Raw genomic sequence first — 27,554 nt, forward strand, 5'->3', positions numbered from 1 at the left:
AACTAGACAAAGGCCAAAAAAGCAAAATGTCTCAAAAAAGTGGGCCTACAGGAACATTTACATACACGCTGAGTAAAGTTCAAGACTAGTGTTGAGCATTCCGATACTGCAAGTATCGGCCGATACTTGCTGTATCGGAATTCCGATACCGAGATCCGATATTTTTGTGATATCGGGTATCGGTATCGAAACAACATTAATGTAAAAATGTGTAAAAGAGAGAATTAAAATAAAAAATATTGCTATACTCACCTCTCCGACGCAGCCTGCACCTTACCGAGGGAAGCGGCAGCGTTCTTTGTTTAAAATTCGCGCTTTTCTTTCCTTTACGTGAGTCCCGGCTTGTGATTGGTTGCGTGCCGCCCATGTGACCGGGACGCAACCAATCACAGCAAGCCGTGACGTAATTTCAGGTCCTTCAGGATTTTAAAATTACGTTCCGGCGTTGTGATTGGTTGCGTCGCAGTCACATGGGAGACGCAACCAATCACAGCAAGCCGTGACGTAATTTCAGGTCCTTAAGGATTTTAAAATTACGTCCCGGCTTTGTGATTGGTTGCGTCGCAGTCACATGGGAGACACAACCAATCACAAGCCGTGACGTCACGGGAGGCTGGACAGGCACGCATTTTAAAATGGGCGCGTGTCCAGCCTCCCGTGACGTCCCGGCTTGTGATTGGTTGCGCCGCGATCAACCAATCACAAGCCGGGAGGCTGGACACGCGCCCATTTTAAAAAGCGCGCGTGTCCAGCCTCCCGTGACGTCACGGCTTGTGATTGGTTAATGGCGGCCATGTTGCCGGGACGCGGACCAATCACAGCAAGCCGTGACGTAATTTCGTCACGGCTTGCTGTGATTGGTCCGCGTCCCGGCAACATGGCCGCCCTGACCAATCACAAGCCGGGACTTCACGTAACCAAGTAAAAGCGCGAATTTTAAACAAACAACGCTGCCGGTTCCCTCGCTGAGGTCCAGGCTGCGTCGGAGAGGTGAGTATAGCGATATTTTTTATTTTAATTCTTTCTTTTACACATTTATATGGATCCCAGGGCCTGAAGGAGAGTTTCCTCTCCTTCAGACCCTGGGAACCATCAGGAATAAAGTCCGATACTTGAGTCCCATTGACTTGTATTGGTATCGGGTATCGGTATCGGATTGGATCCGATACTTTGCCGGTATCGGCCGATACTTTCCGATACCGATACTTTCAAGTATCGGACGGTATCGCTCAACACTATTCAAGACACATACTTTAGGGCTCATTCAGACGTTCATTTTTTCACATACATGTTCTAATCATGTTTTTCAACACATAGAACACATGTCTATTATAGTTTATGAGGCTGTTCATATTTCCTTGTTTTTTTGCAGACTGATTGGAACTCAAAAAAAACCCCAAAGACTTGTCTGTTAATGATCTTGATCGGGGGATCAAACTCGCCAATGCAAGTCTATGGCTCAGTGAAAAAAATTGGACTGCACTTGGATGCCATGCTAGTTACATCCTAAGGCCGGGATCACACACAGCGAGATACGGCCGAGTCTCGCAGGTTAAAACTAAGCTCTGGCACCGACACTCCAGAGCGGAGCGTGCAGCCGCACAGCAATACATGGAGCTGCACGCTCCACTCCACAGTGCCGGTGCCAGAGCTTAGTTTTAACCTGCGAGACTCGGCCGTATCTCGCTGTAGTGTGACTCCAGCCTAATCCTGTAAGTTTCTCATGTTTGTTTGATAGAAAAAGCTTGAGAAACTACATTAGTTTTTTTGTTGCATACGAGAAAAACTGATGGTAAAATTGACACAGAGAGCTAACGCTGAGGAAAATCTGACACAGCACACTAATGGAAATCGTTTTTTGCGTACAATAAAAATCACTGATGTCTGAATGAGGCCTTATTAAAGCCACGTTCACACGTTCAGTATTTGGTCAGTCTTTAACATCACTATTTGTAAGAAAAAAAATCAGGGATTGGACAGAGGAAAAGTATAACAGAAACACGTCACCACTTCTGCATTTTTCACCCACTCCTGGTTTTGGCTACAAATACTGATGCAAAATACTGACCAAATACTGAACATGTGAACGTGGCCTTAGGCTGGTTTCACATTTGCGTTTGTGGCCGCAGCGTTTGTACCTCATATAAACGCATGCGTCGTGTTTTCCTATATTTAACATTGAAAACGCATGCGTTTTTTTTTGTTCGCGTTTTGCCGCGTTTGACGACGCATGCGTCGTCTCGTCGTTTGCGGCTTGGCGTGGAAATGCAACATGTAGTAATTTCTAGAGGCGTCTATTTGCCGCCAGGAAACGCATGCGTTCGATCGCGCAAGGATTGCGACAAAAAAACGCATTGCTGTCAATGTAAACGCATGCGTTTTTAAGCACATGTGTTTTGTTGCTTTTTTGAACGCATGCGATGTTCAGTAAAATCACACTGACAGATTACAATAGAGTAGATATATACACATAGAATAGGTATATATACATACATATATGTCAGTGAGACACCTATGTATATATATTTATATTTAATGCATGGCTAGATAGCATAAAAGCCGCTAATTCAATGACCGGCTTCTGCTATCTCCTTCACAAACCCGACAGGATATGAGACATGGTTTACATACAGTAAACCATCTCATATCCCTTCTGTTATTACATATTCCTCTTCAGTAATGTAAGAAGTGTCTCTGTGTCAAATTTGGGGGCTCTAGCTATTAAATTAAAGGGTTAAATGGCGGAAAAAATTGGCGTGGGCTCCCGCACAATTTTCTCCGCCAGAGTGGTAAAGCCAGTGACTGGGGGCAGATATTAATAGCCTAGAGAGGGTCCATGGTTATTGGCCCCCCTGGCTACAAACATCTGCCCCCAGCCACCCCAGAAAAGGCACATCTTGAAGATGCGCCTATTCTGGCACTTGGCCACTCTCTTCCCACTCCCGTGTAGCGGTGGGATATGGGATAATGAAGGGTTAATGTCACCTTGCTATTGTAAGGTGACATTAAGCCACATTAATAATGGAGAGGCGTCAATTATGACACCTATCCATTATTAATCCAATCGTACGAAATGGTTAATAAAACACACACACATTATTTCAAAGTATTTTAATGAAATAAAGACACATGTTGTTGTAATATTTTATTAGACTCTTAATCCACCTGAAGACCCTTTGTCACCTGAAACAAAGTTAAAAAAAACAAACAACAATATTCCTTACCTTCCGTCGTTCTGTCCCACGTTGTAAATCCATCTGAAAGGGTTAACTAGTTTTACAAGCAGAAGCCTGTTAATGCAGCCGCCCCTGCCTGTAAAAACCCAGGGAATGAATGGATTGGAGGGGAATGACCTGTAGTTACCTTGAGTCGCGGTGATGCGCCCTCTGCTGGATGTGCTCATATGAACTCGAGCGTGGGAACTTTTACCAGGCTCGAGTTCATATGAGGACATCCAGCAGAGGGCGCCTCACCATGACTCAAGGTAACTACAGGTCACTCCCCTCCAATCCATTCATTCCCTGGGTTTTTACAGGCACGAGCACTGCTTTAGCAGAGCTCCTGGCTGTAAAATGATTTAACCCCTTCAGATGGATTTACTTCGTGGGACTTGACCTGAGCGAGGGAAGGTATGAGATATTGTTGTTTCTTTATTTTTCCTTTGTTACAGAAGGAGGGTCTTCAGGTGGATTACCAGTATAATAAAATATTACAACAACCTGTGTCTTTATTTCATTAAAGGACTTTGTAATAATGTGTGTGTGTTTTCTTAACCATTTTGTACTATTGGATTAATAATGGATAGGTGTCATAATTGACGCTTCTCCATTATTAACCTGGCTTAATGTCACCTTACAATAGCAAGGTGACATTACATAGTTACATAGTTATTAAGGTTGAAGGAAGACTGTAAGTCCATCTAGTTCAACCCATAGCCTAACCTAACATGCCCTAACATGTTGATCCTTTACCTCATATCCCACCGCTACACGGGAATGGGAAGAGAGTGACCAAGTGCCAGAATAGGCGCATCTTCAAGATGTGCCTTTTCTGGGGTGGCTGGGGGCAGATGTTTGTAGCCAGGGGGGCCAATAACCATGGACCCTCTCTAGGCTATTAATATCTGCCCCAGTTTGTGAAGGAGATAGCAGAAGACGGTAATTGAATTAGCGGCTTTTATGCTATCTAGCGCTGCATTAAATATAAATATACATATATAGGTGTCTCACTGACATATACATATGTATATATACCTATTCTATGTGTATATATCTACTCTATTCTAACCTGTCAGTGTGATTTTACTGTACACCGCGCTGAATTACCGGCTTGATTTTTCTCTTGTGAAATTTCTCATCATGCGCACCATAAACGCAAACGAAACGCAGAAAAACGCATGTAAACGCGTACAAACGCAGCGTTTTTTAACAGCATGCATCAACGCATGCGTAAAAAAACCGCCGCGTTTGTACGCGTTTTTTCCACCACTTGCGGATGCGTTTTAAACGCTGCGGATTTAGACGCAAATGTGAAACTAGCCTTAGATAATGACCTTCAGACAACGTCATTTAATTACCTGTTTAAACAGGCACGATCATTAATACAATCATTCTGTGCAATAGAATATCATGGTTATCGACAAGACGATGTGCTGCCGATCACGATGATTGCATTGCCATCATGATCAATCTAAAGTAGAAAGCCAATATTTGTCATTTGTATGTCCAGCTTAAGCATGTAGCCATTGACTAAGAGTGGATCCTAAACAGAAAGGCTTAATGGGATTGGGTCATAAAGACAACTGTCAATATGTCTAATTAGGACCACCCTTCATGAACCGTAATAGGGGCAGCATTAATACCATCAGTCCCAGCCCACCAATTCATTATTCATTTCAATGGCTGGCACATACCATATTTTTCGCTTTGTAAGACGCTCCGGATTATAAGACGTACCCCAAATTTTGAGGAGAAAAATAGGAAAAAAACTTTTTTTTTTAATAAATTGGTAGGGCTTTTTATAATCCATGCGTCTTATTGCTTACCGGGGGTTGTGGCTGCGGTGGATCAGGGTCCCAGGGTCGCTGCTGGAGGAGGCAGGAGTGGAGCGTTGCTGAGGGCTGGGATGAGGGGGTGCACAGGTGTCCTGTGCTGTAGGGGGGCTCCTGTGCTGCAGGGGGGCTCCGGTGCTGCAAGGGTGTCTCCGTTGCAGCGGGGGGGCTCTGCCGACATTTGCTTTCCTGTGCAGTGGACTTCGGGAAAATGGCCGCCGGGAGGTGACGCATGCGCAGATGGAGATCTTGGGACCAAGATCTCGAGAGATGAGATCTCAGCGCTGAAATCTCATCTCCCAAGATCCCGGCGGCCATTTTCCCAGAGTCCGTCGCACAGGAAAGCATGGACGAAGTGCCGGGGGGCTCTGGCCTTTCACAAAATGTCGCCAGAGCCCCCCGCAGCACCGGAGACTCCAGCTCCACCCTGGGCAGCAGTGGACAACCGCGGCAGCAGTGGCGGACAACCGCGGCAGCAGTGGTGGACAACCGTGGCAGCGGTGGCGGACACCCCCTCATCCCAGCCTGTAATGGTAAGCTGCATATCTGCTTTGTAAGACGCACCCCCATTTCCCCCCCAAATTTGGGGGAAATAAAGTGTGTCTTACAAAGCGAAAAATACGGCAATTCTAAATTATCTGGTCACAAGCGTCTTCTCCCAGAAATAACAGCTGATCTTCAGGGTTAAAGGAGCCAGCTAAAGTTTGCATTTGAAAGGGTTTTTTTTAAATGAAAAAATAATGTAAATGTTTTCTATCTTTTTATTTAATTGTTACAAAACCGATGAAGGTCATTCAACAGATGAAGGCCAAAAGAGTGTCCTTTTGTTCTCCATTTAGCTAGTATGCTGCTGTATACCATTCAGTTTCTGTTACAGAGGACAGAAGATATATATTTTTCAGCAGATCCGTATTGTGGCAGTGGATCCATATATCTATATGGTGCAAGGCAGCTAAGGCATCCATCAAGACTGTGGCCACTGTCAAGAGTATATACAGTGCATTTAGTTTAAGATTCACAATGGTTATACTATATATGAAAAAATATATATATTTTTAACATTGGTACAAAACAAAGTGACATGTGATGGAGACCCTGTCCAACATAATTAACAGGTAATGCCAATAAGATGCCTCCATGAAATAAAAGTGGATTATTCTTGTCTATATTTCAATCTTTTATATATGCACTTCTTAGAGGACACATCAGTATATTCCAGTATGCGGATTAGTTGGAACCTGTCCACCACAAGATATCAAGTCAAGTAATGTAAGCCCTTGCTCATCTTGCATTGGCCCAATGCTGCTACTGTAACATTAGGATTGCTGACCAGTCCGAGAACAGGCGGGGGAAGGTGGGTGATGTGATCTATCAAACACGGTGTTCATAGATATTCTGCCCTTTTAGGTGATTGCAGAGGGGATCTGGAATAAAATGATCCACAGAAGGATGGACATTGGGTACTAAAAGGGTATGTGCACATGATGTCTTTTTTAGGCAGATCAGCTCTGAAGCCCACATGAAAAAGCTCTCCTTGAACACTCTACAAAGAATGAACATACTATATACTGTATAGGCTTGAAAGGAGAAAAGCAACTAAAGGAAGTGACCTGACAATTTTTCAGGTGGTTTCTGCTTGGAATCATAGGATCATAGAATTGTAAGAGTTGTAAGGGACCTCCAGGGTCATCTAGTCCAACCCCCTGCTCAATACAGGAGTTACTAAACCATCTCAGACAGATGTCTGTCCAGCCTTTGTTTGAAGACTTCCATTGAAGGAGAACTCACCACCTCTCGTGGCCGCCTGTTCCACTCATTGATCACCCTCACTGTCAAAAAGTTTTTTCTAATATCTAATCTGTGTCTCCTCCCAGTTCCATCCCATTGCTTCTAGTCTTTCCTTATGCAAATGAGAATAAAGATGATACTTCTACAATGTGACAGCCCTTGAGATATTTGTAGACAGCTATTAAGTCTCCTCTCAGTCTTCTCTTTTGCAAACTAAACATTATCAAATCCTCTAACCGTTCCTCGAAGAACATACTTGGCAGGCCACTCACCATCCTGGTTGCTCTTCTCTGAACTTGCTCCAGTTTTTCGATGTCTTTTTTAAAATGTGGTGCCCAGAACTGGACACAGTATTCCAGATGAGGCCTGGCCAAGGAGGAGTAGAGGGGGATAATTACTTCACATGATCAAGACTGTATGCTTCTGTTAAAGCAACTCAGAATTGTGTTTGCCTTTTTTGCTGCTGCATCACACTGTTGACTCATGTTCAGTCTGTGATCTATTAGTATACCCAAGTCTTTTTCACATGTGCTGTTACTTCAAGCGGCTTAGTATTGTATAAATAACATAGTAAAAAAATGCGAAAGCAAAAATTACACTTCAGGAAAAAAAACACCACATTTTCGTAAAGTGTCCCCCTACAGCAAAACTTGGCGGGTGCCACAGCACCTAATAGATGTCGGGGACTGAATATACTTCGGCTAATAAGCTCTCATTTTTGAGCTCCACTTGTAAAATGATCATGTCAACATCAGGACTGTACAGCCATTCTGGCGTAGATTTTCAAAGTAAGCACACCGGACTCATTAGGTCTAGGAGATCTATTTGATAATGAATGCATTGAGAATCCCACTGACCGATAAGATTTAACAATTAGCTGTAAACAGTTTGTCCCTATTAACAGTGTAAGGGATGAAATGATAACTGCCGACATATTATGTGACAAGACAAAATGGTAGGAGACCATGTTTGCTGATTTATAACAACAACTTAACATGCTGCGCCATATATAATTGTTACATCCTTTAAAGGTTTCCTGCTCTCACAATATTTAGACAGATGTTCTTAATTAAAGGCAATTTAACTCTGGATGGTTTTCTATGTATGTTTTGAATATGTTTATTTTATATAGTGAGGTTAAAGGGACTTACCGTATTTATTTTGGTATTCTTTTTAAAACTCTTCAGAACATATTCGGAATGATGTTTTAGGAAAGTGATAAGAAGTTAAATATATTTTGATTCTTAAGGAAGACATCCTGTCTACTGGCAATTTGCAAATTTCATATAAGCTGTCATTACGCTCACACCTTGCCCTTAACCTTCCTATGGATTATTGTCAGGCGTATTAGTCTTTACAGAAAACTGAGTCGTAGTGCTATGGTCTTCAAGGATGTTTTACAAAAACAAATAGACCCCTGATTTTCTAAAACTCAAATATTCATAAACAATCAAAGAAATTATGCATTTTTCATATGGACGAATCAGGTAGGGTGTTCAGTTAAGACAAAAGTGTGGAAATCATATTTTCATACCGAGTAATTTTGTTAACTCTCTCTTACCATACCAAATTACAGTTATATTGGGAATTTAAAAAACACCATGATACATGAAACAGAAGAAAAGGGACTCCCCTTTAGACAAATGGTCATAATTACAAAAGGACTCCTTAAATGGGTGTTACGGGACATCAATTACAGATTGGTGAGATCCCACTCTTAGCACCGTCAACGATCAACTGAATGGATGGGACTCAATAGCTTCATTGCTATTAGATACAGATCTATGCATTTGGTACAATTACATCTCTTTCAAGTGATAGGGATTGAACTGCAATATTGGACAGAGTTGCTACCAATTTTACCAAGCATCGTGCCACATATTGATAAATTTTAAGCAAATACAGACAGTGCACTTTCCAGAAAATCTGACTTAAAAAATTCCCTTAATGATAAATCCCCCCCAAATTTCACTCAATGGTGGCTTTAAAGTGAACCTATCAGGTTAAATAACGCTATTAACCTTAAGATTAAGGTTTAATCTGCAGTTACGGCTACAGTGACCGCTCACATCACTGTGATCGGGTTATAAGCACGCCCTGGCACTTTGATTGACAGCTCGCTCTGCACTGGTGCACTGCTGAGCCAGCTGTCACTCCAAGTTATGGGGCGTGCTTACCCCTGTGAGTGGTGACTGTAACAGCATGACATGCCTTCATGACTTAAAGCCAGCGGCTCCCGGGAGGAATAAAAATCAAAGCCGCACCTTCAGTATGGAGGCCGGGCACCTTTGTAATGCTATTAACCTGCAAATTAACCCTAGATCTGCAGGTTAATAGATGTATCTGACCTGACAAGTTCCCATTAAGGACAACCTACACTCTTTCACCTTTTCTAAAACAACACCTTAAAAAATATGCAATTTTGTACACTTCTACACTCGTTTTTAGAATTGTTATGTGAAATATCTTTGGATTCCTGTTCCCGACCCTGGAAGAATTGTTGCTTTATCAAGTTCTGCTGCTGCAATATTATTTTGCACACCCCATTGCAGAAATGCACTTTTCCTTACACAATTTCATATTAAAGGAGGACTGGATCATGGCTACAAGTAAAATACTCCCTAAGATCTTTCTCCTCTCTCATATGCTGCAAAGGAAACTTTCACATTTTTCATGTGCTGTAGTTTTCATCCTCCTTTTGATCTAAAAAGTCAAATGTGAGACAGCAGATGATAAATATCATGACCAAGGAGCGTAAAAGCCTATTTACGAGTGCCAATAGTCTGCAAATGGGGCCATGATCAGGCCCTAGAGTTCTTATGATCATTTGTACCAGATCATTGGCACAGGTAAATATCCAGAACATAAAATTTTAATTGTTGGCAGCACATCGCCCTGAAATAAACAGGATGGTGGTGCCAGCAACATGGCCTTTGTATGGGGGCAGAACAATTTTACCACCGATTATTCTGTAAACATACAGTTTTGTCATCCTGTGTGGCCATACAACTCATATAGCCCATCGACGTGCTCGTTTATGGAAATAAATGAGCTACTTTCCTGTATTCTTCCATTTGGTCAGCTTTAATTCCAGTTTTTCATATAATTCATAAAGTACCTGACTTTTTAAAGGTTTGGGTTGTTGCCTTTCAAAATTTGTTGCTCGAAAGGCTCAGGTAGGAAAAAAAAGGAGCAAAGGGAAAAGGCAGAACTGAACTCCTGAATAAGAGGCTGAATCAAAGCTTAGCTTAGTATGTTTGTTTTGCCTTTTTGAGCCTTTGGACCAATAATATTTTTAAGTGGACAACCCCTTTAAATCTGCCAGGCTACGAATTGCACTGTTTATAAATATGCCACTTTCGGCTTCAATGAGCTGTGCTCCTATGTAACTAATATATGAAGCCACTATTCCTCCATATTTCTGTATCAGTGCAATAATACACAGTAATATACACAATCCCCTAGGTAATAGAGAAGAAAAAGAGAATGCAGTTCTATCACTTTCGCTATCTTATTTTATATTTACAATAACGTGATAATACCACAGGAAAAGATATATGAAAGCATTGTTTGACTATTAAAAACCTTTTTTTGGCCTCTCTCTGCACGGGACTGAATGGCCAATAGAGCAGTGAGCTGAGATAACCGAGTCAGACTGATTGCTAGGGACGTAATACCTGACAGCCTTATATAAATGGCTGCAGCGGTGAGACAATGTATCCAGAGCAACCAGTCTGTCTCAAATGAATCACCCAGGCAGACAAAAAAAGAGTATATGGGGAAAAGCACCTTAGAAGTAGTGAAGCCATTCCGTCCCCCTGCCTCTATGTACAACCCCATTTCCAAAACAAGTTACACTTTGTAAAATATTTAGAAAACAATAATGCAATGATTTGGAAATCTCTTATTTACATATTTTATTCGTAACAGACCATAGAACATAGATAGAACATTAGACAGTCTTCCAAAAAATTATTCAGCATCATCTCAAAAAAGGTGTGCTGGGGCAATGTGTCCAATTGTGTAACATCTCCTCTCCTAATTGTCTGGGATGTGAGGAGAACAATTTATGGAGGAGCGTTGTCCTATTCTTCTCTGATGTAGGATTCCGGCTGCTCAATAGTCCGGGGTCTTTGGTGGATTTTTTGTTTCATAATGTGTCAAATGTTTTCTGTTGGTGAAAGGTCTGGACTGCAGGCGGCCGGTTCATCACCCGAACTCTTCTTCATGCACAGCCATGTTGTTGTGATGGATGCTTTATGTGGTTTAGCATTGTCTTGCTGAAATATACAAGGCCTTCCCTGAAATGGACGTTGTTGGGATGGAGCAGATGTTATTCTAATAACTCTGTATAATGTTCAGCATCAATAGCGCCTTTAATCATGTGTAAACTGCCCCTGCCATAGTCAGAGATACAGGAACTGTGCACTGATAACAAGCTGGATGGTCCCTCTTCTCTTGAGTCCGAAGACGATGACGTCCCTGGTTTCTATAAAGAATTTCACATTTTTATCCATCCGACCACAGAACAGTTTTCCACTTTGCCTCAGTCTCCATTTCAAATGATTTTTGCCCGAGAGAAGAAGGCAGTATTTCTAGATTATGTTGATGCATGGATTCTTCTTTGCATGATAGAGCTTTAATTTACACTTGTGCATGACTACACAGACAATGATTTCTGAAAGTATTCCTGAGCCCATGCAGTGATTTGCATGACTGAATCATGTGTTTCTAATGTAGTGCCGCCTTAGGACCTATAGATTGTGGGTATCTGATATTGACTGTCAGACTTCTCCCTTATACACATAGATTTCCCCAGAACCTCTGAATCTTTTGATAATAATATGTTCTGCAGATGCTGGGACATTTAAATTATTTGCAATTTTCAATTGAAGATTATTTTTTCTAAAATTGTTCCATCATTTTTAGATGCAATTGTTCACGGATTGGTGAACTTCTGACCATCTTTGCTTCTGTGAGACTCTGCCTCTCTAACATGCTTTTTTTACAGTCATGTAACAGTTGAAAATTGAACCTCAAACTACTTACTATTCATTAGCACTACTTACTTTTCCAGCTGTATGTTAACCCTGTCCTAACTTTTTTGAGATGTGATCCTGCCATCAATTTCTAAATGAAGTAATAATTTCAAATGAAATCGAAAAATGTGATTGCAAGAATGTGCCATCCAATAGTAAATCACTCATGTAGTCTCTTCCACATAATGTAAAATAAATAGAACTTACCGTATTTTTCAGACTATAAGACGCACCGGACTATAAGGCGCACCCAGGTTTTAGAGGTGGAAAATAGGGAAAAAAATATTTTAAGCAAAAAAATGTGGTAAAATATTTAATAACATACTATTATATGTGGTGTTATTATATATAATAGTATGTTATTATGTTGGAAGCTGCGGGACCAGTGTGGTGTCTGTGAAGAACTATATGAAGATGCTGGAGGGTGAGTATAAGAATGGGGCACAGGGCTTATATTTAAAGCACCACTCCAGCACTGCAAAATAACACTGGAGTGCTGCTTTAAAATCCCATGGGAGAACTATAACTCCCAGCATGTCCTGCAGATCCTATGACATGCATGGAGTTATAGTTCACTAAAGGAGTGGCAGAGTGCTTTATTGTGTTTTGGAAAGACTAACCTCTTAATTGTGGCAGCCAGCCAGCCACTGTGGTGAGGTAAAAGCATCCCATGACTGCACACAGAGCCCTCCCTCTTGTTGCCTTTCTACAGCACAGCACAGGTTATAAGAGGAATCCTGCAGATTCTAGTGGGGAGTCTGAAGGACCTGTGATGATGTCAAGAAGAGGGAGGGCTCTGTGCTGCCATGTGATGCTCCAGCCCGCCCACTTCTGACATCACAGGTCCTCCTTGTGCACACTGCACAGCACTCAGCTCCAGCCCAGGAAGGTACGCAGCGAACTCCTCTCCCCCGGACCCTGCTGCTGCTGCCTCCTCCTCCCCCGGACACAAGGATCTCCCCAGCTGCTGCAGGAATCAGCGCTGGGGAAACCATGTGTGTTGCTGCTTAAGTGCAGTATTCATTTGCTGCTCCCGGCTCACCACTCAGCTGATAGGTGGGCGGGGAGTAGCTAATGAATATTAACTGCAATTAATCATCGGGACCACATGGTTTCCCCAGCGCTGATTCCCGGCAGCGGGGACATTTTTCTGCCTCCTGAAGTGGGATAACAGTGCGATCCCACTCGCTGCTGCCCCCCTCCCCACATGCTACATCCCTACCATAAGAGGCACCCACACTTTCCTCCCAAATTTGGAGGAAAAAAAGTGCGTCTTATGGTCAGAAAAATACGGTATATGCAGATCATGTGGAGACAACTCCTACGCCACTCCATCCACAGTCTAAACTTCAAATATATTGACAACACTCATGCTCAACCACTTGTTGGTGGGCGTCCAAGCACTGGAACCCCAGCAATTAGACACTTATTGTCTACCTTGTGGTTGGTAGGTACAGTTGACCAAAAATATTTGCAGGATCACGGACTACCGACGTCAGAGCTCTGTGAAGCTTAAAGGGAACCTGTCACCCCCAAAATCGATGGTGAGGTAAGCTCACCGACATCAGGGGCTTATCTACAGCATTCTGTAATGCTGTAGATAAGCCCCTGATGTTACCTGAAAGAGGAGAAAAAGAGGTTAGAATATACTCACCCAGGGGCGATCCCGCTGCGGTCCGGTCAAATGGGTGTCTCAGGTCCGCTCCGGCGCCTCCTATCTTCATTCCATGACGTCCTCTTCTGGTCTTCACGCCGCGGCTCCGGCGCAGGCGTACTTTGTCTGCCCTGTTGAGGGCAGAGCAAAGTACTGCAGTGCGCAGGCGCCGGGCCTCTCTGACATTTCCGGTGCCTGCGCACTGCAGTACTTTGCTCTGCCCTCAACAGGGCAGACAAAGTACTCCAGCGCCGGAGCCGCGGCATGAAGGCCAGAAGAGGACGTCATGGAATGAAGATGGGAGGCGCTGTACCGGACCTGAGACACCCATCGGAGCGGGACCACCCCTGGGTGAGTATAATCTAATGTCATTTTCTCCTCTTTCAGGTAACATCGGCGGCTTATCTACAGCATTACAGAATGCTGTAGATAAGCCCCTGATGACGGTGAGCTTACCTCACCATCGATTTTGGGGGTGATAGGTTCCCTTTAATTAACCTACCTGCTGACATCTGCAGTACTAACATCAAGCGTGTGTTGCAACGATGACAATGTGCTGGGGATGGCGGCAGGTAGGAGGTGGTTTGCAGGGCTATGATCCAGCAGTCACAGACTATTGGAGCCATGCAAACCACCTATTATCTGACAGCATCCTCGGTGGCACCCGATGTTGCGGCACAATGCATGGTGTCACCAATGGGGATGTCAACAGTAAGAATAAAGTTCACAGAACACAGGACTGCTGACGTGGAATGTTTTTTCTCATCGCTAGTGCTAGGTCACAGGACATTTGAATAAGATGTATGGGAGTCTAAAGGCCCCCCATATACCTTACATAATTGCTGCCCCTACTCAAAATCAGGGGGTTCATACTACTTTTGTTTAATGTGAGTAGGTATCCCTAAGACACTAGAGTGAGCCTGGTTAAATTGATCCAGTTGGGGATCAATCACAAAATACTTAAATTCCAAAAGATCTGCTGCAGATATTATGAAATTCAAAAGGTATAATTACAGAAAGTTAATATATATAAACTCAGATGCAGGTCATTAAACAATAACTGTGATAGTTGCCAGGCAACAAGAGACAACTATATGTATTGTCTTTTAATTCTTCATGTTTGCATTTTTTTCGTGGCGATCTCAAAACTGATCTATTATTTTATTATTTATATTCAGCATTACAGCAAAAAAGCTGAACAACCTCTATATACAGTAGATAACACAGGATCCATCATTCACAATAGGTGATGACACAGCTCACCTCCTCCTCCTGTACAATGACTGATAACAACTCTATATACAGTAGATAACACAGGATCCACCATTCACAATAGGTGATGTCACAGCTCACCTCCTCCTCCTGTACAATGACTGATAACACCTCTATATACAGTAGATAACACAGGATCCATTATTCACAATAGGTGATGTCACAGCTCACCTCCTCCTCCTGTACAATGACTGATAACACATCTATATACAGTAGATAACAGGATCCAGCATTCACAATAGGTGATGTCACAGCTCACCTCCTCCCCCTGTACAATGACTAATAGTAGATAATACAGGGTCAACCAATCACAAATGGTGATGTCACAGATCACTTTCTCCTGTACAATGCCAGATTAAACCTCTATATACAGTAGATGACAAAAATGGAAGCCGGCACGTTTAGGCGGGCTGCGCTGTGGGAAGAGCCTTGGGATTTCAAAACATTTTTAATTAATACCTATCTACGGTGTTTTTCTCAAGGTATAAAAGCCAAATGAGAAGGGTGCAACAAGTGGAAACTTTAAATAGGAGAAATTGGATCCAAAAAGCCTAAGTAAAGCCCCTAAAGGGGAGGGGTAGGAAGTCAGGGGAAAAAAGTGTTGACACAGAAGGTGGAGTGGTTAATAAAGCAGGGAAAAGAAAAAAAAATAATGGAGAAAGAGTGGAGCAAGGAATAAAATTAGAACTTGATAGAGCAGAATGATATGTAAGATATAGAGAAGTGATAGGAATATATGAATGATAAGAATTGTGAAAGGATATAAATTTAAAGAGTGAGTAAAAAGAACAAAAATAATAGAAAAGTAAGAAAAGCTAGATTAGAACTTGTCTCAAGGTGGGATAGATTTAATCAATGTCAGAAGATTTGTGTTTGTGGCTATATGAGAATCCAGTTTGAAATGGAGAATAAGAAAAGGAAAAGAGGAAGAAAAAAAACAAAAACAATTTGACTTGGGTTCAGAGGAAGTACTTCCACTTCCTCCTGTACAATGTCAGAAAAAACCTCTATATACAGTAGATAACACAGGATCCAACATTCACAATAAGTTGTCACACCTCACCTCCTTCTCCTCTTTTACAAAGAAAACATATCCGGGTGAAGTGTCACTTGATGCGCTGTTGATAAAATTTGACCAACGAATACTTTCCTTGAAAACTTTATTTTAGCAGGTTTACAAAATCAAAGCATTTCGAGATCAACGCAGGACCTCTTCATCAAGATAAAAACCTAGTGACAAGTCAAATCCTGCAAGATAGGATATCACAAGGCCCTAAACCCAGAGTGAAGGAGTGCTGCCAAGCCACTGAGTGCAAGTCAGCCACCTTCAAGCTGAGTTGTTCCAGCTGCCCTGCCAGAGCAGCCACGGGATCCATAATAGGTAAAAAAAGGTGCAGCCAGTGATAATATCACGTAGGGACTGTGGACGCCTTCTTGACCCTTGAACTAGGGGGCACCCTAGTCTATCCCTGTTCCCAGGATTACTCCGGATTTTCTCCTCCAACACCCAACCAGAAAGTAGAATTAGCACTGGCAATTCCCAAATGCCAGTGGTGAGCATATATACTGTATATACATAGGGGAGTGGTCAACACAGAACAGCTGAGACAATTCAAGATGGAGAGCTCCAGGAGATCAACTGAACTAATTAACCCTTGCCACGACAGAGCAAGGGGAAAACCTGCACTCTTTATTAGGATGGTGAAGCAGTTATAATCAGTGCAGGATTTCATGTGACCAGACACTGCAATCTTCTGGTCCCTCTCTGTTGCGCTATCCCCGTGACAGTCTTACCTGATTACAGCATGCTCAGATTAGAAGATCAGAAACCATCTATACAAAAGATAGAGTCTGGGTCAGTTTATTGCTGCTAATGTCCATGTGCTGAACATAACATAGGAGTGTTAAATTATGCCAAGAGGGCAGTATGAAAATTGCAATTATCGTTAAATATCGAATAAGGACTTACATATTGAAGGCTACTCCTTAGAAAAAAACGCTGTTGGAAATGACAATGTTTCCACCATGATTTTAATAGATCTGTAATAAAATAATCTACTATTATTTGAGTGCTCGAGTGCGCTACTAGTTTCTTTTCACATATACATTGCACCTTTGGGCTGAAAGCATCCTGTGCACTTGAAAAAAAAGAAATGGTGGATATTGATCTGAGAACAGGCAAGATTAAATAAATTTCTGACTTTCTATGCAAATAATCAATACCAGACTGGTGACAATCAGGCACCCGACAACCCCACTGAGCAGCTGTGACAGCTCCTTCTCCAGACAGATGAACACGGTACAGTGCCAGAACCGCACACCTCCATACACTGGTGCTGAAGCTTAGCTACTATGGAAGTGAATAGGAGCTGAGCCTCAGAACAGCTACTACGCAGTGTATGAAGCTGTTCTCTACACACTGTGTGCATCCAACCACAACAGGAGCAGAAAACAACTGATCATTAGGGGTCCCAGTTGCTGGCCCCCCACTAATCTTACATTGATGGCCTATCCTATGTAAGAATAGGTCATCAATACCTAAGTCCTAGACAACCGTTTTAATCTAGATGTGGTTGTTGTATGTAAGCTTCTCTTATATTCACATCACATTTATCCCTATACTTTTCGTATATATATCATGGATTACTCTGCAGCCTTCGATGATGTGAACAGTAGAGATGAGCGAATTTTTCAATATTCTGTTACGATCGCCGTATTTCCAATATTATCCGAAAATAGCCGAGCACCATTGGAGTCAATGTGAGTACAGATGATCAAATATTTTCGGAAACTATTGTCAAACATAAATTCGCCACGAATACAGTATGAATATGGAACAAATATGGCAAATTCGGATTCGCCAATCATTTTCCGAACATATTCGCTCATCTCTAGTGAACAGAGCCCTGCTAGAGTAAATTAAACATTAATAATAAATTCTTATATATGTAACATTAGAAAATAACCATGGGAAGCCAATACAGCCACTAAATGTAAGTGCAAGTTGGGGGTCTCAAAATGTCAAATCTCATCTGGTAGAATCGCTTCCCCCATATATGATGCATATCAGTCAAGTCTTTGATGGGCCATTGACAGGGACTAAGAACGCACAATGACTGTCAAATGATAGTGCATCCAAAATATCACATATATTAAGCAGCCACTCTCTGTGGTAGTTTCCCTTTAAATGATATTTTAATCTTAATTACAGCTACTTGCTTACGTTATGGTAATGAATCATTAATTCAGGTGTAAATGTTGATTCCAAAGATTTATTTCTCTAATTTGCGCACTCTAGTGTATGGCACCAAATCAAAGATCTTAGCGAGACATAAATAGATTATATCTAGTAGACCGTCCTGATCTATATTCTTAAGGTACCTTCACACGAAACGACATCGCTAGCGATCCGTGACGTTGCAGCGTCCTCGCTAGCGATATCGTTTCGTTTGACACGCAGCAGCGATCAGGATCCTGCTGTGATGTCGCTGGTCGCTGAATAAAGTCCAGAACTTTATTTGGTCGTCCGATCGCTGTGTATCGTTGTGTTTGAAAGCAAAAGCAACGATACCCAGCGATGTTTTACACTGGTAACCAGGGTAAACATCGGGTTACCAAGCGCAGGGCCGCGCTTAGTAACCCGATGTTTACCCTGGTTACCAGCGTAAAAGTAAAAAAAACAAACAGCACATACTTACATGCGTCCCCCAGCGTCCGCTTCCTGACACTTAAGGTACCTTCACACGAAGCGACGCTGCAGCGATAGCGACAACGATGCCGATCGCTGCAGCGTCGCTGTTTGATCGCTGGAGAGCTGTCACACAGACCGCTCTCCAGCGACCAACGATGCCGAGGTCCCCGGGTAACCAGGGTAAACATCGGGTTGCTAAGCGCAGGGCCGCGCTTAGTAACCCGATGTTTACCCTGGTTACCAGCGTAAAAGTAAAAAAAACAAACAGCACATACTTACATGCGTCCCCCAGCGTCTGCTTCCTGACACTGACTGAGCTCCGGCCCTAACAGCAGAGCGGTGACGTCACCGCTGTGCTTTCACTTTCACTTTAGGTGCCGGCGCTCAGTAAGTGTCAGGAAGCGGACGCTGGGGGACGCATGTAAGTATGTGCTGTTTGTTTTTTTTACTTTTACGCTGGTAACCAGGGTAAACATCGGGTTACTAAGCGCGGCCCTGCGCTTGGTAACCCGATGTTTACCCTGGTTACCAGTGTAAAACATCGCTGGGTATCGTTGCTTTTGCTTTCAAACACAACGATACACAGCGATCGGACGACCAAATAAAGTTCTGGACTTTATTCAGCGACATCACAGCAGGATCCTGATCGCTGCTGCGTGTCAAACGAAACGATATCGCTAGCGAGGACGCTGCAACGTCACGGATCGCTAGCGATGTCGTTTCGTGTGAAGGTACCTTTACTGAGCGCCGGCACCTAAAGTGAAAGTGAAAGCACAGCGGTGACGTCACCGCTCTGCTGTTAGGGCCGGAGCTCAGTCAGTGTCAGGAAGCAGACGCTGGGGGACGCATGTAAGTATGTGCTGTTTGTTTTTTTTACTTTTACGCTGGTAACCAGGGTAAACATCGGGTTACTAAGCGCGGCCCTGCGCTTAGCAACCCGATGTTTACCCTGGTTACCCGGGGACCTCGGCATCGTTGGTCGCTGGAGAGCGGTCTGTGTGACAGCTCTCCAGCGATCAAACAGCGACGCTGCAGCGATCGGCATCGTTGTCGCTATCGCTGCAGCGTCGCTTCGTGTGAAGGTACCTTTACTTACTTCCTCAACTAAACTAATAAGATTACTTTGGCATGACATATCACATAGCCCCTATGAAAAATAATGCAGCATAATAAATATTCTCTTTCACCTAAAGCATGGAGAAAGAAAAAAAATAAAGGATTCATTATATAAAATTAAATATTTCCAAAATACCAGGAATTGTCGCTGAACCCAAAGGTAAAAGGACACTGACAATTCAGAAGACTAATTTAGCGGTTGATATATAATTAGATACATTTTTTATTGGGGGATGTGTGTGAAAACCTGTTGGAATCTAGATTAAAGGGACACTGTCACCCCCCTCCAGCTGTTATAAACTAAAAGAGCCACCTTGTGCAGCAGTAATGCTGCAGTCTAACAAGGTGGCTCTTTTAGTTTTTGATTCATTTATTACCTCAATAAAGCGTTTTAAAAATTGGCCACAAATACCAGATATTGTATCTGGAGGCGGTCCGAAGCGTCCTCTATCAATCTCCCAACTGCCGTCACTCTCCTCTTCAGGGGCGATGGTCGCCGCCCCCTTCGCGCTGTTGCTTCTTAAATCCGGCGCCTGCGCTGTGCGTGCCTGCCTGGGGCAGGCGCAGTCTTCATTGTCAGTCACAGCTCAGACGCAGGGTGCCTGACTGCGCCTGTGCGGGCAGTGCGGCCACCCTGTTCCTGAATCCCCGCCCCGCACTGTGTTATTCATTATGCACAGTGCGGGGCTGGGGTTCCATGGCATGCGCACTGCGCTTGTCAGATGCTCCCCCGGTCCCCCACCTTCCAGCGTTGTTCTTTGTGGCTGTTCAAAACGTCGGCAATGAAACCTGTATATTCCGGCAATGCTGGAAGGCGGGGGACCGGGGAAGCGTCTGACAAGCGCAGTGCGCATGCCCAGGAACCCCAGCCCCACACTGTGCATAATGAATAACACAGTGCGGGCCCCAGGCAGGCACGCACAGCGCAGGCGCCGGATTTAAGAAGCAACAGCGCTCAGGGGGCGGCGACCATCGCCCCTGAAGAGAAGAGTGACGGCAGTTGGGAGATTGATAGAGGACGCTTCGGACCGCCTCCAGATACAATATCTGGTATTTGTGGCCAATTTTTAAAACGCTTTATTGAGGTAATAAATGAATCAAAAACTAAAAGAGCCACCTTGTTAGACTGCAGCATTACTGCTGCACAAGGTGGCTCTTTTAGTTTAGAACGGCTGGGGGGGGGGGTGACAGTGGCCCTTTAATTAATAACAGATTTCATAGAATGTTATTATGTATTAGGACTCAACCTTCCCTATAGCCTTATAAATTAAGGGGGTATTCGCATCCCAGAAATTTATGGCGTAGTCAGAGGGTATAACATAAATATGTTGTGTCTCACCTGGTGAGGTGGATACACCAAGTCCTTGATTTGAATGAGCAGATGGAATACAGCATGGATAGAAGATACAGATGCAATGAGAAGACCACACCGGATCAAGGGAGGCTGCAGAGGTCAGATGGCGGCTGATGTGGACCACAGGAAAGCCGGAGACTCAGCAAAGTAGTACAGTAGTAGCAGAACGGTTTAGGAGATCTACCTCACCTGGCGACACATAACACGTTTATGGTATACCCTTTGAATATGACACACATGTCTAAGGTGAGAATGTGCCCTTAATTTATGGGGCAATATGGAAGGTTGCATCCTAATAAATAATAAAGACTGGAGACTTTCCTGGAGTGAAGTAGCGGAGGCCAACAATGTAGCAGAGCATGGTTTTGTTATGAGACATGTAGCAGATTCCAGCAGAATAGCAGAGCTGGGTATGTCAGCAGGCACATTTGTGGTATTCTAGTAAAGTACAATGGTTGTAGCAAAGTTTTGTTTGTCAGGAGAAACCTCAGTAGCAGAGTCCAGTGTTGGTAGGAGAGCAAGATATGTTAGGAGGTGCAGCTCTGATATTGTAGCAGAGTAGAGTGGTTGTAGCAGAGCCCAGCATGGTAGTAACATGGACTTAAAACTACCTGAATAGTAAAGTTTTCCACCATGTGACATGGGCTATAAGTTCTTAGAGAGTGACATCAGAGGTGCATGTCAGGATTCCATTATAATCTAACATGCAAAGAAGAAAAGGGAGCCAGCTGCAGAGGTGGAAGGGAGAACAAAATTTCTATTAAATGCGGGTTCTACCTCAGAGTCTCATAAGTTTTTCAAAAATAGGGCAATTTTATGAACTTATAGAAGAGACTGGAGAAAGATGCCATGCACGGCCATTTCTATATTCACATGGGCAACCCCAGAGGTGGAACCATTGTCTATCAGGCACCTGTGATGGGTTTACCGCTTTTCTTTCTTTATTGATTTTATTTATTTATCTTTATTTCCATTCAATGAGAGAACATTTCAGCACAATGTTTTGGAATGTATCAACCGCCGTATTAAAGGCTTTGCATTTAGGCACAGTAGCCTGGTACCACGACATCCAAGCACTGTGATGCAGCAATTAGGTTGACGAATGCCACAAACCACACTATATTTGGACTACGTAGTAATGTCCATGTGCCGACATTGTATTGCTTAGGGCAACAAGTGTTGCTGTAAAACCTTAATCTTGTGGCCCATTTAGATGAACCAATTATTGGTAAACAAGCATTCCTATGAAGGCTGTAACTAGCTTTGGGCCCATCTAAACATTACGGCAATCACCAACCTATTGATTGGCTGCTGCAATGATTTTTATACATGTCTAAAAATTATCGTTATCAGCAACAGGAGATGTGCTGCTGAGAATATGAAAGTGTATGGGGACAGAATTATATTAGAGATCATTCACACCCCAAAATTGTTTCTTTGGCCTGTTCAAACAGGCCAGTAAACGAGTGATGATTGGCTTGTATATTGCGGATTAGTAATCATTTCCCTCACTTCTCTGAATGCTGAGCTCTGTATTCCCCCACCTGCAGCACTGATTGACAGCTTTTGATGTACACTGTACATAGGCAGAAAGCTGCCAATCAGTGATGGAGGTAGGGTTATACAGAGCTCATTAATATGGAGGACTACATGGCAGCATAATCTCCTGATGATAAAACAATTATTTTATAAAAACTACATCAAGCAGCAGAATAAGTGACACATTGCTGGAATCAGGGTCTCTGTACAGTATGCTACTCTCAGATTAAGTGCCAAAAGATAGCAACAATTTCCCTTAATCAGTCAGGATATTGCATGGGTTGGTCTGTTCTACTATTAGCCCAAAAGGCACCAATAATATTGTGCTCTTTTTTTCTAACAGAAACAACAAATACAATGTTTTCATAAGTTATGAACTTATGAGTCTGCAGCATTCTTATTAGTTTTTTTTTTAGAGCAATCCTGTCCTCATACTATGCATCTGTTAAATGGACATTATATTCAGGCGACAGAAGCAACATTTAGGTAACACTCTTGACTATAGGCTTAGGGCACATGTACCCAACTGTATTTAGGCTCTGTTTCATTCAGAGCTGTATTAGCATTGATATAAAGATACATAGGAACTCTTTTGTACTTCTATATGAATCTCATCTTGAAAAATATTTCTCTTGGAAATGCAACAGAATTTATTTTTGCCATGCTGAATCAGATCCCTATGGTATTTTCTTTAGAAGCAATGCTGTATACATACGACCCTCATAAAGTATGTCATCAGTTGACTGGCGGATGGAATATCATCCTACCAAAAGCGATGACCACCTGTCTATCAGTCAACTGACCTTGCAGCTAGTTAGTGGCTTTATCATTCAGGTGAATGAAATTACAGAACGTCACAATTTCTGGTACCATCGGAGGCCACAGGAGTGTCGGCACTGGAGAGGTTCAGTGTGATAAGTTACATTTATTTATTTTATAAAGATCCTCTCCCTTTGGTTAGTTTGTCAAAAATTGCTGGAAAATCTACTTAAAATTAGAAGAAAAAAAGAAACGAAAATAGTGAACATTTTGTCAATAGGCTGTGGCGAGCATTGCAGTTCTATTCGCTACATATGGGTCCTGATTCATGAAAGCTTTTACACCCAAAAAGTTTTGTAAAAACATTGAAAAGTCACAATTTTTTTGCTCCAAAATTTTGCAACTTGGCATTTTTCAGGCCAGTTTCTCTGAGTTCTGCAGAAATAAGCATAGCATGACAGTATAGGGATGCGACGCCACAGCTAGGCTAATTTATGATGAGCTGTGGTGTTCCCTACACTAGAAATCTCACTCAAGGACTGGAGTAAGATTTCTGGTGTGGTGCATGCCACTTGTCAGATGCTCCTGATTCATGAATCCAGTACATTCCCTCATCAAGATCAGCGAGAAAATCGACAGTCTTGATGAGTCAGGGCCATAGCATATAATATAGGTGCTGGTTTTGGCAGTAAAGTTGACTTATTTTCTTATCTTAGACACTAAGCTACTGCATGTGAAAAAAAAAAAAAAAACTACCGCATTCATTGATACCATGGAAAGATATGACAATTCTGAGGAGCAGAATCATACAGAATTTTAGAATGTTTAATAACTTTTTATTATAAAATGGTTAACGTCAAGAAAGGGGATTAGTACTGGTGATAAAGCGTTGTCTAGGGATCGGCGACCCCGAACTGTAAAGTTCTGGACCCGTACCGAACACAGTGTTCGGTCACAAGGTCCCGAACATGAGTTTCCATGGGAAACCCATGTTACAGTTTGGGTCCAGGGCCTGTAAAAGCATAAAATTAATAATAAACATAATTATACTTACATGTCCAGTGACGCGTCCTCCCGTCTCTCTGTCTCCCTTCTGCTTCCGTGGCCGCTCATTAACTTCTGGCGGTATTCACTGCAGTTGGCAGTCTTCAACTTTTTCCGGCACTGTTCGTGTGGTGACATCAGGGTACACCCGCGTTCATGGCCTGAAATAAGAACATGGGTGAACCCTGACGTCACCACACAAACACTGCCGACGCCGTCTGAAAACTGCTGAGCACCGAGCAGTAGAGTGAATAACCCGGAAGATAATGAGCGGCCCCAGAAGTAGATGCGGCCAGGAGACAGAGAGACGGGAGGATACGTCGCTGTACCGGTAATCATAATTATAATGTTTATTATTAATTTTATGCTTTGTTTTACAGCCCCCCAGCCCCATCCCATATCTGTAAAGTCCAAGCTTGGGGTTTGGATGCAAGTTCGCGTCATCTCTGGCCCGAGCTCGAACTTTACAAAAAACTCGGGCGAACCCGCCTATCCCAATCATCGGGGGTTCGCCCATCACTAGTGTTGTCTACGGCCATATCAAATGTGTGGATGAAATATACAGAGAAAAGTCAGATGGGATATTATGACAAATAGTTTGGTCACCACTGCCCTGTACTGTAGTCTCAGTTAAGAGAGCAACTATAAAACTGCAAGTCTCGCAGTTCCAAAAAATTGCATTGCGCAGACACTCTGCTGGTACAGTGAGTAATGTGTTGATAGGACTTTGATATCATAGTTGGCCAGTTTGACTTGGTCATGAGTTGCCCTTGGAAGCCATCCCAGAGGGTACCGTAAGGTTGATGAAATGGTGACATCTGGAGACTTGGAAACAGCTGAAATGTTAGGCTCTACATATCGTTCTTTCAAGTTTGGTATTTGAGGGCAAAATATCATTATATTCCTTCTGAGGTCTCTTTTTCAATGCCAAATGTCTTAGATCTTCTATCTATGGAATATTTCTAAAAAAAAAAAAAAAAAGTACAAAAGAATGTATTTCTTTTAACAAACCTCACAATTAAATTTGATTTTAAAAGAAACATTTTAGAGACCATATGAGGATAATCAAAGGACACTTTAAAGTATAACTCATAGTACAAAATATTAAATATGCTGCAAATCATAAATACGTTAAAAATATAGACTTTTTTCCTAAAACATTTTTATCAGTTTTCCATTCTCCTAACCAATTTGTACAATTTTGCTTCAGACTAGAATTTGTATTGTAGGTTGTATGGTTTTCTAGTTATAAATCAGAGGCTTCACCAGGTTGACTAGAAACAGTGTCAAGGGTCGCAATACTTCATGTTTCTAGGGAGTTCTCAAAATCCCTTGACACTTGGCTCTGACATGTTTATAAACATAGAGGTAGATTGTGATGTAAAGCGTTAAAGCAGTGTTTTCTCTAAGGTGTGTGCTTTGGAAAATACTAAACCTTAGTGAGGTTACACACCAAATGAAAACTACCAGATAAATATTTTGAAACTCTAGCTCAATTTTATAATTTGATTAACATAGTACCAGTAGAATGTGAGAAGACTGTGTTTACCCTCGTCACATTAGTTGTCACTGTGACTGCTATCATGGATAGAAATAAATCTTGATGCGTCTTGTTGACTTTTACTAGAGTCCATCATGATTCTGTTGGGGTTCACATATTATTGTCATTAGGAAAGAATAAGGTTAGCGACTGTCCGTCTCTTAAGCCCCCCATACACATTAGGCTAATGTCAATCGAACTCACCAGTATTGATGGTTTCAACTGTAAGGAGATGGACAAGTGAGAAGATTCACACAGTTAATGTCTAACCGAGTGTCTGCAAGCAAGCGCTGCCATCTGCTGATCAAAGATCATAGGAAAAAAGAAAGTAGAGAGAATTACATCAGCAGGAACTGAAGAGTGAAGTGCATGTTCCCTGAAGGAATAGATTGAAGAAGATACCAGGCCAGGTGATAGCTGTGTGTCACAAAGAGGTTTTTGCACGTATCATCAACTGTTATGGTGGCGTCAGTATCTGTGCAATTAACAGATTCTTAAGGTACCGTCACACTAGGCGATATCGCCAGCGATCCGTGACGTTGCAGCGACCTGGATAGCGATATCGCTGTATTTGACACGCAGCAGCGATCTGGATCCCGCTGTGAAATTGCTGGTCGCTGCACTTTATTTGGTCGCTAGGTCGCCGTGTATCGCCGTGTTTGACAGCAAAAGCAAGGATACCAGCGATATTTTACACTGGTAACCAGGGTAAACATCGGGTTACTAAGCGCAGGGCCGCGCTTAGTAACCCGATGTTTACCCTGGTTACCAGCGTAAAAGTTAAAAAAACAAACAGCACATACTCACCAGCGCGTCCCCCAGCCTCTGCTTCCTGACACTGACTGAGCGCCGGCCCTAAACTGAAAGTGAAAGCACAGCGGTGACGTCACCGCTGTGCTGTTAGGGCCGGAGCTCAGTCAGTGTCAGGAAGCAGAGGCTGGGGGACGCGCTGGTGAGTATGTGCTGTTTGTTTTTTTAACTTTTACGCTGGTAACCAGGGTAAACATCGGGTTACTAAGCGCGGCCCTGCGCTTAGCAACCCGATGCTTACCCTGGTTACCCGGGGACCTCGGCATCGTTGGTCGCTGGAGAGCGGTCTGTGTGACAGCTCTCCAGCGACCAAACAGCGACGCTGCAGCGATTGGCATCGCTGTCGCTATCGCTGCAGCGTCGCTTAATGTGACGGTACCTTTACTCTCTTTCTTCTAACTCTATTGATGGCTATGATCAGCGCAGGGTGACTCAGGCGTCGGCTCTAAAAGCTGCAGGTCCTAGGCAGGTTAGCAAGAGTTAAATCTTTGCTGAAGTAAGCTTGTTAAGCTCTTTAGTCACATGCTGTTGGAGAACCAGTCATGTCTACTCTCCTTCTATAAAGTCTGGCTTTACTATGCATATAATGCCAGCTATAGTTTGTCTATCCTGGTCTGGAGAGGTGGACACATCCTGTATAACTGGTGGTTATTCCAAAGTTGCTGCAAATGGTGTTTGGTGAAACTTTTCTTTTTCCCTTGATATCTTTTTGTTAGTTTGTTGGATCACAGCCTCTACTCTTTTGTACCTTAGAGTTTTTCTTTGTTAATGTGCTGTGTGACTGTGCGTCTGTTTTGCCCTGTCTGTCTTGTTTATGTTCTCCCCATACACTTATAAAACTATTGCTACTCAGGAGCATAGTGAGGTATGAAATCCAGGCCTCCTAACCATCAGGGGT

General features: G+C 42.8%; 2 long non-coding RNA genes across 4 annotated transcripts in view; both read right to left on the reverse strand.

The window, feature by feature from the left end:
- LOC143768829 (uncharacterized) overlaps nucleotides 1-27,554 on the reverse strand; it is a 142,272-nt gene that overhangs the window by 14,391 nt on the left and 100,327 nt on the right. The window lies entirely within an intron of this gene.
- Nucleotides 16,612-25,570, reverse strand: LOC143764459 (uncharacterized). The gene is made up of 3 exons (XR_013213203.1): nucleotides 25,100-25,570; nucleotides 16,773-16,843; nucleotides 16,612-16,636 (listed from the first exon to the last, which is right to left on the reverse strand). It is a non-coding gene; the product is annotated as an uncharacterized LOC143764459 (long non-coding RNA).

Source organism: Ranitomeya variabilis, chromosome 4 (genome assembly GCF_051348905.1).
Source record: "Ranitomeya variabilis isolate aRanVar5 chromosome 4, aRanVar5.hap1, whole genome shotgun sequence".
NCBI lineage: Eukaryota > Metazoa > Chordata > Amphibia > Anura > Dendrobatidae > Ranitomeya > Ranitomeya variabilis.